At 42.2% G+C, this 15,314-nt stretch overlaps 1 protein-coding gene across 2 annotated transcripts in view; it reads right to left on the reverse strand.

Moving 5' to 3' along the window:
• Positions 1–15,314, reverse strand: part of GRAMD4 (GRAM domain containing 4) — a 77,547-nt gene that overhangs the window by 61,907 nt on the left and 326 nt on the right. The window lies entirely within an intron of this gene.

Below are 15,314 nucleotides of genomic sequence, written 5' to 3' on the forward strand. Positions count from 1 at the left end.
CAGCCAAATCTGAAGCCCACTTGATCACAGGCCGATACCAAAAGGATCGGCCCTGTTCATTTCTGCCATGGCCTTCATATCACTTGACCACTCATGCAGTTTACCAGCTTGTTGCTGATGCAACTAATTTTTGTGTTTGTTTTCTGGCAAGGTCAGTCTAATGAGAGCAGACAGCTATGCAGCCTCACTTGTGGTTGTACAAGCTAATAGAGCTGTCCTGCCTCCTGCACAAAAAATGTTTCTGGTCATAGGCGTAGGGAGAATACATCCTTTAACAGCAGTCACTTGCACTTAAATCAGGTTAAATGACTACAAAGGTCCACCCTGAAGACATGGTTTATGAAGCTGCTACGATGCACATTTCTGAAACTGGTCACACACCAGAGCTTCAGTCCCTCCTTCTGAAGGATGGGGGAAGAGCTTATCACAGCTTGGCGTTGACAAAAGGCCTTTTTTCTGCTTCCTCACTCTGAATTTTGTCTACTAATGAGGGAGCTGCAGGTGAAGACAGGAAGATGAGCATCAGCAGCTCAGCAAGAACCTTCACGTGCAAGACAGTTGAGGTCTGGCTGCAAGAAAGCAGGGCACAGAGGAAACACTGCCATAAGTAAGCACCCTGAGTCCTGCCCATAAAAAAAACCAAGACGACATGGGTTGACAGATTAAAGGAAGGATAAAACATGACTAACATAGGCCAAGATTAGGCTATCGTTGCATACACCTCCTCTTGACATTCAAATGGAAGTGTAAGAAGCCTAGCTTGACATAGCCTTCAGAATGAAGTTGGGCTTTAACGATCTGCTTTAAAAACAAACATTGAGTCAGAAATACACGTACTAGCATTCTGATTAATAAGTTTATTATGGAAGGTGAACACTGTTTATAAAGTGCAAGTCCTACCAACCCTGAAGAATTTTAATTCTACTCCTTCAAGTGAAAAAAGGCAAGTTATTAAGGCCAGCGCAGCTATACCTGTTTGATGCTGACTGCATTTTTCACAATCTCAACAAGCATGGACATCATCTTCAGATGACAAACACAGATAAATCAGATAATAGAGATACTGATAAAAAGAGACATTGTGGAAATTAACCATAATCCAGGCTTAGAGTAAGACACTTTCAGAACAACTTTCCAAGGTCCACACAGAATGGCTTGGACCTAGCAAGTATTTCTTTGAGGAGGCCCTCAACAGCAGAAAAATACTCCATCTGCTCAGGAGGACTGCTCATAGTTCACCCAGCAACCTTCAGAAACTGCACAAAGGTATACAACAAGGTGTAGTTTTGAAGAGTGACTATGCTGGGGTTTTTTGGGGTGGGTTTCTGTGTTGGTTTTTTTGGGTGTTGTTGGGTTTTAAAAAAAAAAAAATTCACATTGCCCATCATTAAACAACAAAACAAACACACACACACAAAACAAAAACACAACCAAAAACAAACAAGAGAAATAAGAAATACACACCTTCAGACAGGACACAGCTCACAGCTAACCTGATCTCTGCTGACTTCCATGCAGAGCACATACCCACACTGAGCACAGCCATAAAACATAAAATAGTTACTCCAGTTAAGTTTCCCATGCATGCTTGTCTTTTCTCCCAAATTTTATTACTTCATTAAACCAATTTTGTTTTGCAAACAAAACCAGAATAACTCACCACTTAAAACGCTCAACATTGACGCAAATTAATTCCAGCCAGAAATCTTAACCCACTCATCTCCAGACATGTGAAGAGCAGTTCAGCTCTCCACCTTTGTCAGCATAGCATACATGGCTGCATGCATGACTGACAGAGGAACTGGGAGGAAAGATGGAGATAGGTATCCATATTCTATTAGCAATTTTGAAGTGTCCTTAAATCATACATAGATTTGAGGAAAAGGAAACAAGAAAATCCACAATTTCAAGAAAACAAATTATGTTTTAAGTGTGTAAGGAAGGTACAAAGCCTCTTCAAAGCATGTAAACCAGCCAACTGAGGTTATTACCATAAACTATCCCAGTTCTTAGTAATTTGCCCATATATGTAGGAAATTAACATTAATAGTGCTTGTTATGTCCTACTGCCTCATAACTGTAGGTGGCCCAAAAAAGAAAATTATATGCAGCAGTTAACAGCTACATTTGTGAAGGAACCTGAAGAGACTGAAACAAGGTATCACAGAGGAAGCCTTTAAATAAACCGGAACACATCAACTTATCCAGCTCCCCTGTTCTGCCAAGGGGGAACCTGACGTTGGCAGCACCACTAAAGTTAAGTGGTATTTCCCCCATGAGAAGCTAACTCCTCTCTTGATAGTGTCACATGAGCAAGGGTTCTACTGTATTTCAGCAGAGAATGTACTGGACTCAAGGAAGAGGCAGAAAAAACATGCTATGCTTTTTGATCCCAAACATTGGAACATGTATGAATCCAGCGGTGTTCACATTTAATGGATCAGCTCTTCAGTTTACAAACAAGTGCTCTGTTGCAAAACAAAGTATTTTCTTGTCAGAAAATACCAGAAATATACCATGAAGCCTACCAGGCTGCTAAGATGATACAAAATCCAGTAACAGTAAGTAACAACCCAGCACATTGCTGAGCCTTCACACTTGAAATAGATGTAAATTAACACAAAGATAGCAGGATAGTTTAGTAACAAAGTGAAAAGAAAACAAAGGAGAAGAAATAAGATTACTTCAGTCATCATTTCAATCAGACAAAGCAACTAAAAAGCCAGCTACAGAATGGCATTTACATCTGCCTCTAAGACTGGGATGAGGGCCAGAATTACACTACTTGAGCTGACAGGTTTATTTATGCAATGGCACTTCAGTTAGCAATGATAAAGGTCTAAAGGTCAAAGCACTTTAAGGAAAAGAGCAATAAACATACAGTATATCTTAGCAATTATTGTTGGGGTGGGGATGGAAGGGGCACACCCTCACCTGCTCCACCAGCCCACTTCACCTGTGCTCATTACAAAGCTTCCTAAATTCACAAAGGAGATTTCTGCAGAGATCCTACTTTTCTTTTTCCTGCCATTCTTAAGAAATTGTTTGGGCTTGCAAGGCAAAGCTGGAGAGAAGACGGGGTGCCTCATGGCAGAACTGTGAGGTCATATCATCAGCTTAAGCCCAGAAACCACCCACAGATCTCCAGGAAAAAAAAAAAAAATCCATATCCTACTGATAGTCCTGTCAAACACTTCTATTTATTGTAGAATACAAAAAATCTTCAGAAACTAAACAGCAGCTTTAATCGAGGGCTGTTCTGGGTTTTATTGCTGTGCTCCACAGCATACCTTTCATTAGCCCTTCAATAGCTGTATTGCAATAATGTTAGAAATAGGATATATAATAGTTTTCCTTTATTATAAACAATATGGCAATATTAATCAAAATATTACTAACCTTTATTAATATGGAAATTGCCAAACGTCTCAGAAGGTTTGACAGATGGTTAGAATATATTTACAGTGGGAAGGTACAGTATTTGGGCAACTACAGCAATGTGAACAATTTTACGCAAACCAGGAGGAACTAACAGGAAGAGAATACCCCGGGAGTGAAATGGCACTCGACCACAGTGGGGGCATGGAGACTCAAGAAGAACAGTTATGCCAAAGAGGCAGTTAATTAATTACTCACAGCTGGTTGTACTCAGGTAGGGAGTGCTGCTGCTGTGTATTAGAGGCTTTGGGGCGCTTTCACGTGCCAGGCACGGCAGGTCGCCCGCAGGACGGTCGTCGATGGCTGGTCTGGCTTCAGCAGACAGTGGGCTGTTAATGACACTTCTTCACGATGGGCACTTGCTTTGTCCTGGGTGATAGGAGGCACGGCAAAATCCTGGTCACAAGGGGAAGCAGGCTTGGTTCTGACCCCTAAGCTCGTGGCTTCCTGGTAGCGTGCGGTGTATATGCTTGTGGCTTTATCCCAGGAGCTGGACCAGGCAACTCGAGGCAGTTTCAAGCCAGGCAAGGTCCAAGCAGGTTCAAGCACGCAAGGCTTGAGCAAGGCAAAGGCAAGGGTAAGCAAAGCACAGGCAACTAGAAATCAGCCTGTATATAAATCTTGCCCAAGAATGGTTGGACCAATAGGGCATGAAACCAGCACATAGTTACCCAATGGGAAAGAGTTCTGCCAGGCTGTGGCCAGAACACATGCCCTTACCACAGATACAGGGTTGTTTACCAGACATGCATGGCCCTGTCCCCTTTGTTCCACTTCCTGCGTTACCCTGGCTTTCTGCAGGAAGGAGGGGGAAGAAGGAGACCATGTCTAGACACCTTGGTGTCTTTCTGGGTTTGTTCTGGGGCCATTTGGCCCTACCATGACAAATAAGCAGACTGAAATACACAAAGAAATACACCACTCTTTCAGAAGAGGCAGCCACACAACCCAGAAGACATGAAAGCAAGTTTTCCTGAACTAGAAGACTCTTTCCCAGTTTGCAGAACTGTCTCTAGGTGCCCAGGAATCATGATAAACAGCAAGTACTGGAAAGCTGGGTCAAATTTGTGTACAACCAGCCATAACACTTTTGACTAAGAGTTCACACGTTTACAGAAAAAAGCCTCTAGATTTTGTATGTAAGTTAACAAGGAAGAAGAGGTCAGACTACTTCACCCTGGTGTTCTCACGTGAGGGTACATACAAGAGCCTGTGGAGGATAGAATTTGTCTCCCTTCAAGAATGACTGGGTTACTGGATCTCATGCAACTGAATACCTTTAAATAAAGGACATATTCTTTAGCTGACTGGCTATCATGTGAGCTTTCCTTTCTACCTTGCTAGGCAGAGAGCTTTGCTCTCCCCCATAGTGCAGTAATAATATTCACATTACTAGTTATGACTGCATTTTGCAAAAAAACTTCTACTTTAAGAGTTGAATCTACTGTTTAATCTTTATTCAAAACTAAGAAGTTATTTCAAATCATCAACTTTTAGGAAAGAAAATCTGCATCATGATCTACTTCAAGACTTGGTGTCTGCCATTTCCTCCACCAGAAACCTATGTGCTTCCTTAGCACCATTTCTCAACTTGTATTTCAGATAACAAGCAACCTGTGGTCATACTATCATCTTCAAGATCCAACTCCTTCTTAGAGTTTCCACTAAGTATTTAACTAAGGTTTTTATCTACTTTTCTTCTGACTTCTACAAGAAGTATTAACTTCATTAACAATTACACTGCTGAATGAAAAAAACCTCTAGAAAATGACAGTCTAACTGAAAAAAAAAAAGGCAAACAGACATCCATTTTTGTGCTGTACTTTCATATTAGCACTCAGATAATACCATGAGCTTTCAGACAGCTGAGAAGAAAGCAACCTTCAGGGTAAAATAAATACAGTTTCCTTAAGACAGTAAGGAGTACAAACTGCATGGGAAGATTTTCCATGACTTAACAAAGACAAAATGTCACCAACAATGGTCTAGTGAGTCATAAACAGCTCAATACTTAAAAGTTTTATCTCTAAATGAAAGAATATTTACGTGATTTCAAAGTACTAACAAAAACCCCAGAAAACTAGTTTTGAAGAGATCCCATAGTATCCACCCAGAATAGCTGTATGCATGCAAGTGAAATCCAAAACAGAGGCTGCACACAAACGGGCTTGCATTTCACCAGGAAAAAAAGATTGAAAATGCCAGTCATTGTTTCTTGTTCATAAAGCATATGCTGTCCCCGCTCGGCTTGAACAGAGGGCTGCCAAAGGGCCAGAGAGCTTTACCAGGCAAATTCAAACTGCTAAGCAAAGTGAGCTCTACATTTCTCCTATAAAATATTCCAAGAAACGGCATTTTTGCCTCACTTGTTTTCAATGTGTTGTTGTAGACGGTAAGTGATACGGCATTAGAGGAAATTGTTGTTGGCTAACCTCTCAAACTGGGGAAAAGTTGCTACTGGAAGAAACAGGAAAAAAGCAAGATTAGCTTTAGAAAAGTGTTACTTGCTGGAAAAATGTTTCTTAATACAGTTTTCTAGGGAAGTCAGAACTATTATTCACTTTGGCTGGTTATTCTCATAATTGAAAGCAAAAAGAAAAGCTGTTGAATGCATGTGCCTTGATCAATCCTACAAGCAGCTGTGCTAGGGAAGGAAGGCAAAATCCTTCAACATAGGCCCAGACTCTTTAATAAGCATCAAAAGCTATATATTGAGATTTATTTTTTTTTCCCAGAGAAACAAAGGCAGGACTAGATCCAGATAATCAGAAATAAACCACAGACCTCATTTTTACAGTGTTTTGTAAGCTCTTAATGTTATTTTTAATTACTGAAAGTTTCCAGGAAGCCCTCACAGCTGATGAAAATCTTGTAGCAGCTGGCAGTTCTCTTAAAGATCAATATGCCCAGCCAGGTGCTCCATGGCTTTTTGGATATTACATTCCTCATTGTACAATTCCAGGTGATCGCATAGAGCTGCTGAGATCCTGGAGGTTTACACAAAACAGAACCATACTACGTTTTCATGGAAAAGGCAGTCTCAGATACTTGGTGATACTTTTAGGGTTGCTTTGCAGATTAGCCCTTTAAGAAGAATGTGAAGGTCATAGATAAAAGCACTGCAGAAGTGCAAAAAAGTTGTAAGATTGATCAAACTGGAATAATGCCTAGAAGTGGTTTAATGCTTTGAGAAGTCAGACTGCCTAAAGAACATAGTTATACAGACTCCATTTATTCCTGTTTCTTCTGATAATATGATCCTTGCAAGCTGACATGAGACTTGGAAGTTTACAGAGCTGGGATTTACTATTATCTCATGATCACAGCACAAAGTCACCCTAATGCTAGTCAAATGAGGATGCTTTGGATGTGTGCTGCTCTCAGGTTCCACACTTCACAGCTACCTCTGCCTCATACAAACAAGATGGCAGCTGCTGGGAATCAAACCTCTCAGCTACATGCAGAAAGAATTAGCGGCCAGGATCTTCAAAGATAGTACTTGCAGGTAACTCCCTCAGCATTACTCCCTGTCTCACAAGGGAAAAGGTGAGCAAATGGAAAGATGAAGAAAGCCTCAAAAGTGAGTTCAGAAATAGAATCCAGGACTATACATCATCATGCACCTTGATTTTGAATCAGGTAGCCAAAGCAATGTTCATCAAGGGCCAGGCAAGTGCAAGGAACATCACTCTGAAGGTGCAGTGCATTTTACCTTTGAGTGCTGAACATGGTATTTTTTCTGCTGCAACACATGGTATCTTGTTGCAATAACTGTGCATCTTACAAATGCACATCTTACCCAGGCTACCAGTCCCTTCACTCCAGAATGGGATTATAGGTATTTTCAGACTGGTCTCCTCTTTGCTGCTCACATCTCCAAGGTTCAAATTTCTAAGGCTCAAATTGAACATGCAACTCTCTCTAGCCAATCCAGAAAGCATGAACTCACTCAGTTTCTGGCTGCACGTTGTCCCTGGAACAAAATCCACTACTGATAGAGGTCAAAACTTACTACTGGTAGTGGTCCCACGACTACAGGATTGTGCAGAAAAGTAGCCTGCACCCCAAGCACAGAACTGTAAAGGTCTCTAGACTCATATCTGGAGTAAACTGAGTCACCAATCCTGGATATGTTTAAAGGTCATTTGGATGTGGTGCTTAGAAATATGGTTTAGGGGAGAACCTTGCAGTAGGGTTATTGGTCAGACTTGCTGATCCCGAGCGTCTTTTGCAACCTGAATGTTTCTGTGATTCTGTGAATTTAGACATCCACATCAGTCCAAATATAACTAGGAGGGCCCCTGAATTCTAGTTACAAACATCACCTGGCTCTACCAAAAGATCCTTATTCAGCTCATAGCACAAAATCATAGACTATGCATGGCGTTCAAACTATATTTTAAGAGATCCTTCTCTAGAGGATCACATTTCCCCATCCCTGTGGATGCAACACTGCTTAAATACTGGTGAAAGTTGTAAATCCACACACCTCTCTAGCCCAGCTACATTTCCCCAGGATTTACAATACATTAACTTTGAAAAGTGCAGCAAGTTATTTTAAAATGCAGTTACTGTGCACACCTGGGAATGCAGAGATGAGATCCACAGAGGGGAAGGAAAACATGCAAACCATTTCCTGAATGTGTAAGGAACATGGACCCTCAAGTAGTGAAATCCAGTGAGAGGCTGGATGACTTTTTTCTGAAGATAGCTCTGGAGTTAAAACTCCTAAGAATCTCTTCTGCATGCACATTTCTAATTTGAAGCAGCTATTTTTCAAAATTGAAGCTAATGATAAAACTTCAGGTTGTGAAATAAACTCTGCTTTGAACATGTAAAGATGCATGTGTATCCTTCACTGGTCCTAATTTTCAGATTCTGAGAACTGGTTGGTTTCCAAACCAGTGAATTTGAAGTGCATAAGTACATAAGTAACCCAATACCTGAAATTAATATTGAAGGAACAAATGACTTCTATAACATGGTAAGAAATGCCCAGCATTAGTAATGCCAGATACTAACACAAACTGCTGACAGGCCTATCATGACCCTCCGATTAGACAGTTTTAGCAGTTGGAAACTAATTGCACTCAGTCACTAATTGTATACATTGGGCCAGCATGGAGTGCATGGCTTTGTTCTCTTTAATTAAGGTAAGTGAAAACCTCTCATGTTATGCAGTTACTTTCAGGGGAGTACTAAGGAAAATATAAAATGTGTCTATTAACCATTATATTTGAACATACAGAAGGCAAACAACTGCTAGCTACATTTTCCAAGTAATTTTGCAATACTCTTAAGACATTGAAAAAAAACCATCCTAACCAACTAAGCACATCTAAGGTATATGGGAGGGAACACTCAATAGTTAATAAATGAGTGTCCCTTCCCATTGAGTTTGATGACAATTTCAAGGATAAAATAGTATTTTGTGCTTCATGATTTTTTTTCTTGTTCTCCTTTCTCCTTCCCCATCCAGGAGCAGCATTACACTAACAGCATTACACCTGAAATGTTGACCTAAAAATAAAAACCTTGTTTACAACTTCTATACTTAACATCCACTACAGTTACTATAAGCGCATACAAAACAGATGTGGTAGAATAAGGAAGCATCAGAACTTCACTCAGTTTATAGACAGCTGCTCACCTTCAGGCATGTCACAAGGGAAATGCAGATGTACAAAGTGTCCATGGTGCATGCAGGTCAGCCCTGCTGGAGTATAACACAACATAGGATGGCTGCTGGAGAACCAAACCAGCCCCCAGCAAGGATATGCCCTCACATAAGTAACCAAGCATTCACACAAAACTGACAGAAGCTGTTTCAGACAGCAGTCCATATGAACACAAATACCCATGAAACTCAGCATCTAATGATTACACTTAGTAGGCATGTGTAGTCAAACCTAGTCTTAAATCCCTTAATCACAGGTCAAAGTTCTCAAACATGCATGGATGGGATCAGGAAAATACTGAAGCACTTGTAGGTTTTTTCAAGAAGGAGCATGAGCTCTTGCTCAGTGAAGCTGCAACAATGACTCCCTGTACCACAGTGACCTCACAGACCTGCACTCTAAAATGAATGCTCAAATTTTACTTTAGAAGTTTCTCATTTTTACAGCAATGTGGAAATGTGAAGCCATAGCTGGAGTACTGTGTCCAGTTCTGGGATTGCCAGTACAAAAACCACAGTGAAAGTCCAACAAAGGGCCACAGAGGGGTTGGAGCAAAACGTGAGCAAAGGTTGAGGGAGCTGGGTCTGTTCAGTTCTGAAAAGAGAAGGCTCAAGGTAGGGGGAGGGATGTAGTTGTCTTATAAATGCATATGAACACCTGCAGGAGTGTGCAAAGATACCGGAGTCAGACTCTTTCCAGTGGAGCCCAGTAAAAGGACTAGAGGCAATGGGCACAAACTGAAACACAGCACAGTCCATCTGAACATCAGTAAACACTTTTTTTACAGTGAGGATGAGCAAGCATAGGTTGCCCAGGAAGGTTGTGGAGCCTTTACTCTTAGATAATCAAAAGCCACTTAGGTTGGGCCCTGGGAAATCTCTTTTAGACAGCCCTGCTTGGGCAGGGGGTTGGATCTAACGACCTCCAGAGGTCCCTTTCAACCCCAACCACTCTGTGATTCTGGGAGACAGACTAGATTTCTTCAGTTACTGAGACACTTAAAACAAGTTTTACTGTAAGTTTGATGCATTCTTGTATCTACATTCTTCACAGACCATCACAAAACTGCATTAACTTGGGATTTGTCAGAAGCTGCAATTAACTGGAATTTCAATTTCCATTAAGATGCAGGCACAGCTTTTAAACTAAAAAAAAAAAAAAAAAAAAAAGACATTTTAATTATGCTTCAGGAATGTTTAGAAAAGACCACTGCAGAGGTGGGGGTGCAAGGGGGGAAGGGGGAGACATGGTTTCCCGATCAACACAAGGAATATTACATACACACAGGAAGACAAGATGCAAATAATTTTTCAAACACACACACAAAAAAAAGGAAAATAATTGCATCATTTAAGCACCTCTGAAGATCTGGTCTTGTAAGCCATGGAATTCAACTTATTGCTTCCAGAACGTGCACCAAGATAAAGGATTGGATGTAAAACAGAGGACTGGAAAACCAGCAAGAGCAGTCCTAATCATAGGTATAGTGATTTTGGTTTGCACATAGTAACTGTTCTTTCAGTTTAGTCAAGGTAAGAAGATTTAGGCTGCAAAAGAAACTGTACTATTATGGTGAAGAAAAAACATCCAGAACATCCTCTGTGAAGACTGCAAAGCCTGTTAATATTTATGAAATCTGGCTTCAAAGACTCCTTCATTTTCTTATGCTGCAATAAAAAGCAGCACTAACTCACTGAATTTTAAGGTGAGTTCACCACTTAACAATAACCCTCCCAGGAAAAGGCCTAACTTCTTTGGGTTTTGTATGTTTGTATCCCCCATATCACTGACGATGACCACCAGATGAAAAAAAGGCATTTTGCATTTCATAGAAACAAAGAATGATTTGGGTTGGAAGGGACCTTAAAGATCATCCAGTTCCAATCCCCCTGCCATGGGCAGGGACACCTTCCAGTAGACCAGGTTGCTCAAGGCCTCATCCAGGCCGGCCTCAAACACCTCCAGGGAGTGAGTATCCACAATCTCCCCAGGCAACCTGTTCAAGCATCTCACCACACTTAAAGAATTTCTTTCTAATATCCAGTATAAATCTACCCTGCTCAATCTTCAATCCATTCCTTCTTATCCTATTGCAACAAGCCCTTGTAAAAAGTTCCTTCCCAGCGTTCTTGTAAGCCCCCTTTGGGTACTGGAAAGATGAAAACACATGAACACCAGAAGCACCCAACATTATGACTGAAAGGCTTATGTTTGATGGCTGTACTTCTCTGCACAGATTACTTCATGGATTATCCTGCCACCATGCAAGAGCCAGGGCAGTGGGCAGAGACAGAATCTCTGTTGGAAGTCTCTAATTAAGCATTTGCTGTCAACAGCTTTCTCTCCGTTAAAACTCTGTGCTAAAAAACAACACATTAGAGGAAGTCATTGTTCCTAGCATGGATGCTGCCATGCAGATATTTAGTTGAGAAAATTCTGTGTAGGGAGGAAAAAAAATGAAGAAAGTGTTACAGGGTAAATCTAGAACATTGCATATTTTGTTTCAGCCTGACATAGTGAGGCTTGGACAAGAGAGCCTCCAATCTGGGACAGTACCTTTTTCTAAACATAACATTGGAGTATTTTAGTAATAGCCAGGGCTTTGGGGACCTGGACACCATCTCAAGTACTGTGTTAAGTTTTGGAGTCCTCACTACAAGACAGGTATTGAGGTGCTGGACAAAATGCAGAGAAGAGCTACAAAGATGGTTAAGGATCTGGAGAAAAGGTCTTACAAGGCACAGGTGAGGGAACTGGGATTATTTAGACTAGAAAAAAAGGAGTCTGAGGGGAGACCTTCTTGCTCTCTAACTGGCCTGAAAGGAGGTTGTAGTAAGGCGGTTGTCAGTCTCTTCTTCCTACTAACAAGTGATAGGATGAGAGGAATGGCCTCAGGTTACACCACAGGAGGTATTGATTGGATATTAGAATAAAATTCTTCGCTGAAAAGATTATCAAATACTGGCATAGGTGCCTGAATCACCATCCCTGGAGATTTTAAAAGATGCATACATGTGGTGCCAAGGGACAGGATGTAGCACCAAACTTAGCAGAGTTGGATAACGATTGGACTGGATGACCTTAAAGGTCTTTTCCGAAGTGATTCTAGGATTCTATTACTTCAAAATTAGAAAGTATCACTGCTAAGCCTGATAAATACTGGGGGTAAAGAAAGGCAGGAAGAGACCAGGACAAGCCACTGAATAGCTGCACAGCTTTAATCTAAAAAAATTCAACAAAGCATTCCTTCATTCAAGCATTCCTGAAGAGCATTTACTTTTCACACCTATAAGAAACAAAACATTGGGAAATGTGATCTGCTACTCCTTAAATAAAAAGATATTCACCGTAAAACTGTTAATGGACCATAAATTACACAAAACACAGTCTCCTATCTTTGAGAATCCCTATGGATTTGGTAGTAACTGAATCAAAAAACAATGTACAACTTTTCAAAAGGCATAATGAAGTGAAATAGGGTCTTTGTTAATTTTCCAAAGACCTGTCATTGCTTTGAGGGTTAAACAGTCAGTGCTTCTCCTTAGTTTTGAAGTCACAACACATATATAAAGTATCAAATATATGTACATCATATGTATCCACAATGTTCCAGAAGCACATAAATGCAGTGCTTCAGGATATAGTTTAGTGGTCTTGATAGCTGGATTACAACTGGACTCGATGATCTTGGAGGTCTTTTCCAACCTTCATGATTCTATACCCCAGGCATTACCTGACCTTCAACAGCAGTACTAATCATTTCTCAGACACTGCAGAAGTTCCCTTACGAAAATAAAACATTCAAGTAGGGGGGGATTCCCAGGTCTTAAACAATACTGAACCTCATTTGCATGTGATATTGCCTCAGCCATTCACTCTTATAATAGACTTCAGTTCCTACAAGCTTTGAATATCACATGTCAGGAAGAGAATGAGTAGGGGCAGGAAAGAATTTCTGCACTGGCTATCTGTTGTAAGTCACCAGATATTAGTTTCCAGCCAAGACGACAGCAGGGCTATGCATCAGCCCTGATTTTGTTTCTTCAATTAAGATCTTCTCTCTGCAAGCCTCTTTAAAACCAGGTCCCTTCAAAGAGTGGAGCTAGAACAGGCTTTTCACTGCTGCTGCTCTTAATTCCTCCCTCCCCCATAGGTGCTGATGTCAGGTCACCAGGCCACAGCAATCCTGACAATGTGGGCAGGCAGACCAGGAAGGCAAGCAAAGATGGGCAATGCCCTCACCTAGAGCAGAGGCTATACCACTCCAAGAAGCGGTACACGTATGTTCAAGCAGCAGCAGCCTCCCCCACACCATTTGACCCAGGATGGGCTGACCAGGTTTGACCAGGTCCACAGTTAAAAGAAAAAAAAAAGCCCATCAATCTGACACTTTAGCTCAGGTTAGTCCCTCCTGCCACTGGCCAAAACCATCTCTAAAAGCTTACCAGCAGAGCTGGAAACATGACATGGCTCATCTTCAATTCAGTCTGGCATCTCAGCCCAAAGCCACCTTTATTATGACAAAGGGATGAACCAAACGTACTTGTGGCCACCATATGAAAAACACTGAAATATAACAGAGGCTTTCAGGGCCTGGGCATTTCAGGTCAATTAATTTTATATAGTTTCATAGCCAGTAAATTGAGTGTCAGCCTCAGAAGAACACAGACAAGGACTGAGAAAAGCCCTCCCCCCTTTTTGAATAACTAGATAAGGCATTTTAAAAAAATTAAGACAGCTCATATCTCTAATTCTGAGGAATGAAACTACTTCTCACATGTTAAAAATAAAAACAGGATACTATCAGATAAAGCAGAGCACAGGCACCTGGGATTCCTTACTTTATTAAATACTTCCTCTCCCCACCCACATGTCAACCAATACAGGAAACGTGATACTCAAGAACTTGTCCATCATTCATTCCACATTCACACAAGCTTAACAGTATCACAACCACTCAAGCTAAAACTCTGCAGCTGCAGTAACAAAGCATGACACAAAACCATGACAAAAAGCTGTTGTTTTACAATTTGCCCCATAGGTGTGTTTAAGCCCAGTGATGACACACAGAAGCACACAGGAGGCTCATGAAATACGTGCACACCTACCAGAACTTTTCTGAAGGAGTCCAGGTTGACAGCTTGGACTGTAGAATGGCCATTTATCCAGTACCACAGCTCTGCCATCCTCAGTCTCCTTGTAAGTAAGCTGTCTAGTAGCATTTCTTTGCTCCTATTCCCCCAACATCCCTGCACCTCATCACTCCACACCAAGATAAATCCAGGCACTACACACTTTGAGAGAATGGTACCTTATTGGCTACTATTTAATAGGAACGTGTGGCCAGGCCCTAATCCAGTAAGGCTCAGCTAAAGCTCAGGAAGCAAACCCCACAACATAAACAACGTTCCCAGGTCCTGTTTCCGAATCAAACACCTCTATGGCCGCAGGAAGAGGTATAGGAGGAGTGTGATGCAGCTCGCACTGCTCCCCGTCTCGCCAACAGAGATCCCTGCCAAGATCAAAGCCAACTGCACGGCAGCGTGAAGACGAGAAGCAGGTCTGGCGAGGACAGCGCACCAGCAGCTGCAACACGGCCCCCAAGACGACAACTTGAGAGACCAGCTAGGACGAGCTGCGTTTGTACGTAACGATGTGACCTTTACCAGGTTCACTGCCACCCTTCACACGCTGTGTTTACTACAGCCTGTGACTCCAGGCTTTGCGCTTCACCTGGGTGGAGGTGGTGTTGCAACACCTGTCCACGCAGCCCCGTGTCAGAGGGACGCGGGAAGGAGAGCAGAGCTGCTCCGTCACCTCGGGAGGGGGATGCAAGGCACCTTGTGTGCCCACCGGGACGGTCTACACTTTTCCGCAAACCTAAGAAGGCCCAGAAAGGCTGAGCCACCGGCCGAGCTCCTCAGTGGCTCCCCTCGCACCACCCCCCGTCTGCCCTCTTTCCCCCCAGCCCTGAGAAAAGTGAACAAAAGACGACCCCTCTCGGGGGTCCTCATCCCAGAGAGAGGCGGGCTCTGCGCGGCGCGAGGCACCACGCCCCACGCCCCGCACGCAGCCCTTCCCCGGGCTGAGGGTCGTGCCTGGCCACCAGCCCGCAGGGCCAGCGAGTCCCGGTCGCTCCGGCCCGAGAAGGTCGGTACTACTATGAGAACAGAGAGGGTTGGATCCAATATATGAAAA

Source organism: Melanerpes formicivorus, unplaced genomic scaffold, assembly GCF_026170545.1.
Source record: "Melanerpes formicivorus ecotype bairdi unplaced genomic scaffold, bMelFor1.0.p_v2 SCAF_3, whole genome shotgun sequence".
NCBI classification, from domain to species: domain Eukaryota; kingdom Metazoa; phylum Chordata; class Aves; order Piciformes; family Picidae; genus Melanerpes; species Melanerpes formicivorus.